This window comes from Chenopodium album, chromosome 6 (assembly GCF_948465745.1).
Source record: "Chenopodium album chromosome 6, dcCheAlbu1.1, whole genome shotgun sequence".
In the NCBI taxonomy this organism is placed as follows: Eukaryota; Viridiplantae; Streptophyta; class Magnoliopsida; order Caryophyllales; family Amaranthaceae; genus Chenopodium; species Chenopodium album.
The window spans coordinates 52,581,144-52,584,977 of record NC_137839.1 but is presented as its reverse complement, the minus strand read 5'-3'; the positions used below and the strand labels follow the sequence as shown (position 1 = coordinate 52,584,977).

General features: G+C 42.5%; 1 non-coding gene across 1 annotated transcript; it reads left to right on the top strand.

Annotated features, from left to right (window-relative positions):
- Nucleotides 1-2,925: 2,925 nt before the first annotated feature.
- On the top strand, nucleotides 2,926-3,033 carry LOC145637744 (small nucleolar RNA R71). Its single transcript, XR_014114467.1, has one exon. It is a non-coding gene; the product is annotated as a small nucleolar RNA R71 (small nucleolar RNA).
- Nucleotides 3,034-3,834: the final 801 nt, after the last annotated feature.

Genomic DNA, 3,834 nt, shown 5'->3' with positions numbered 1-3,834 from the left:
GTAGGAGGGGGCAACTTTTCAATCACCGAAACCTTTGCCGGATCTACTTCAATGCCATTTTTTGAAACCTTATGGCCAAGGACAATGCCCTCCTCAACCATAAAATGGCACTTTTCCCAATTTAAAACCAAACTCGTCTCTTGACACCTTTTCAAAACTTTTTCAAGGTTAAAAAGACAAGTGTCAAAAGACGAGCCACCAACACTAAAATCATCCATGAAAACCTCAATTTCTTTTTCAAGCATCTCAGAGAAAATGGAAGTCATGCATCTTTGAAAAGTAGAGGGAGCGTTGCATAATCCGAATGGCATTCTTCGGTATTCAAATGTCCCATATGGACATGTGAAAGTAGTTTTCTCTTGATCACTTGGATGGATAAGGATTTGGAAAAATCCGGAATACCCATCCAAGAAACAAAAGAAAGCATGGTTAGAAAGCCTTTCAAGCATTTGGTCCATGAAAGGGAGAGGAAAATGATCTTTCTTGGTGTTTTTGTTCAATCTCATATAATCAATGCACATTCTCCACCCGGTCACCGTCCGGGTGGAGATTTCCTCTCCCTTTTCATCCTTGATTATGGTCATTCCACCCTTCTTTGGAACCACATGAACCGGGCTAACCCATTTGCTATTGGAGATAGCATAGATGATTCTCGCTTCACGTAGTTTCAAGATTTCTTTCTTCACAACCTCTTGAAGGTGGGGGTACAACCTCTTGAAGGTGGGGGTTCAACCTTCTTTGAGGTTCAATGGAGGTGGAATGATCATCCTCAAGATGAATACGATGCATCCATAAAGAAGGGATAATACCTTTAATATCATCAATGCTATACCCTATCACATCCCTATATTTCCTTAAAACATCAAGAAGTTTTTCCAAATTAAGACCATCTAGTGTAGCATTGACAATAATAGGGTACTTTCCCTCCTTATCAAGAAAATCATATTTCAAAGAAGGGGAAAGGGGTTTGAGTTCTACCTTGGGAGGAGGCTTAGAACTCTCCTCTAATTTCTCCTCCTTGGACTCAAGCTCGACCTCAACTTGTTGTTCAACTTCCTCCTTTGAGGATTCCTCCATTGCCATGACAAATTCTTTAGCCTATTGAGAGTGAAACTCTTCTTTGCATGTAAGGGCTTCAATCATTGGATCTTGAGGCCTCATCACGACCTTCTCCAAGCGATCTAGCTTCTCATTCACAACATCAACTCTATAACATTTTTAAACCATGGGGGTCTTGAGCAACTTCGAAAATTCAAAGACAATTTTTTCATCGGCCACTTCACAAGTGATGGTGTTGTTCTTGCAATTGATGACCGCCCCCAATGTTTTAAGAGCTTCACGTCCCAAAATCAAATGAGTGTTAACATATTCCTCCATATCCATCACTACAAAGTCACAAGGCACGTAGATGTGTCCCACTTGAATTGGAACATCCTCAAGCTCTCCACAAGGTAATTTCACCGATCGATCGGCCAATTGAATTGTCTTCCTTGTAGGGATCATATCAATATTGAGTTTTTGAGCAATGGATAGAGGGATTAAACTAACACTTGCTCCAAGATCGGCTAAGGCGCCCCTAGCTTCCATGTTCCCAATTTTCACCGGCAAAGTGAAACTTCCCGGGTCTTTTTCCTTCTTGGGCATCTTATGTTGGACAAGAGCACTCACTTGATGTGGAAGGGTGATAAGCTCATCATTGAGCTTCCTCTTGTTGGTTAGAATATCTTTGAGAAACTTGGAATAAGATGGCATTTGTGTCACAACTTCAAGAAAAGGGATGTTGATATGCAAATTCTTCATGACACTAAGAAATTTTGTGAATTTGTCATTCAACTTCCTCTCCGCAAGCCGACCGGGAAAAGGAATCGGTCCATCAAGATTCCTAGCCTCACTAGGAATTGAAGTTTTCTTCTTATTGTCTATCTTCTTCTTCTCCGAACCTCCTTCTATCTCATCACCTTTTTCTTTCTCACCTCCCTTGTTTTCATTCACACTCTTCTCTCCTCCCTTCTTTTCCTCACTATCCCCTTCATTTGGTCCTTCATAGGAAGTTCCGGACCTCAATGTGATCGCCTTGCATGTATCGGGTTTTGGATTGTGAGATGGGTTAGGTTGTGGTTGTCCGGGTAGAGTGGATGGTGAATTAAAAGGAGTTCTCTCAGCCAATTGAGCTATTTGTAAATCAACCATCTTGTTGTGGGCTCTGATCTCTTGCATTTGTTGCCCAAAAGATTGCATTTGCGCATGCATGGCTTGGAGGAGTTGAGTTTGAGTTAGCTCCGCTTGAGGTGCTTGTTCTTGATGGTTTCTTTGAGGTGCTTGGGTTTGATTGTTGTATTGGTTGTTCTTTAGGTAGCTTCCTCTTGGGTTTTGGGGTTGAGATGGAGGTGGATTTTGATATTGAGGATTGGAGTTATAGGAAGGTTGAGCTTGTTGGTTCCATTGTTGAGGTTGAGGTACAAACCCGGGTGGTGGTTGTCTCCAAGCTACTCCACCGCCGCTTCCTCTAAATCCCTCTTGCCTAGTGTTGTATGCCGCTACATGCTCGGGGCTTAAACCTCCACAATAGGATGTATCATGGTTCGTTCCTCCATAATTTTGACAAGAGAAAGAGTTAACTTGAGAAGAGCTTGCTCCACCACTTGAGCTTACATTCACACTCGTATTCAATTTGGAAAGCCCTTTTGTTAGTTGATCAATTTGATGTTGTAATTGATCAACTTTCTCCAATTCGTAAATACCACCTCTCTTTGGAGCGTTTCTTCTTCGGCCCCCCCAAGAGTAATTCTTTGCTACCTCTTCTATTGTGGCTTCAACTTGATTTTGAGGGATCTTGATTAATTGGCCACCCGCCCCCGCATCCAAATTGGCTCTTGACATGGGCTCCAATCCGTCGTAGAAAAACCGCATGAGCAGCCCTTGATTGTACTCATGGTGGGGACATGCTTGCACCAACTCTTTGAATCTCTCCCATGCTTCACCAAGACTTTCATCGGCCTTTTGCTCAAATGATGCAATTTTCCTTCTCATTTCGGTGGTCTTCTCTTCGGAGATAAAGCGCTTTAAGAACGCCTTTACAACCTCCCGGCCTCCATGTTGTGAGAGAGTTAGGCTTTACTTGCTTTAGCCATTTCTTTGCTCGTCCGGTGAGAGATTGCCAGAAAAGGTGCATACGAATGTAGTCTTGACTCACTTCACTGGTTTGCATCATTGCGCACAATTCAAGGAATCGGTCCAAATGTTCAATAGGGTCCTCACTTGCACTTCCGGAAAATTGCTCCGATTGGACCATTCGAGTATATTGTGGATGGATTGAGAACTTGGTTTCCGTGACGGGTAGCAAAATCCCTCCTGTGAGCTCATAATCCTCCGGATTTCCAAACTCACGAAACAAGACATCATTCTCTTGTCCCGCCATTGATTCGCGTGGTGAACTTGAAGAGTAAGTATCACTCTCACTATAAACTATATCACCAAAACCTCTTCCCTCGTCTTGATAAAGCCTACGGACTTGTCTCAAGGTTCGGTTGATTTCGTGGTCAATTTGATGTGAGGGTGTTCCTTGAGACCTCCTAAGCATTCACCAAAGCTAAGAAAACAATTAGCAATGACAAGGATGATAAAACAAAAGAAACAAAAAGAAAAGAAAGCAAAATGACTCTAACAAACACAATAAAATTCGCTAAACAAGCCGCTTCCCCGGCAACGGCGCCAAAATTTGGTCGGGATTAGGTAGGTCATTGGGACTACTAACCCTAACCAAATTAGAAATTTATAATACCTAAACCTACACTAAGCTAGTTAGTAGCAAGTAAAGGGTCGAACCATTAGGGA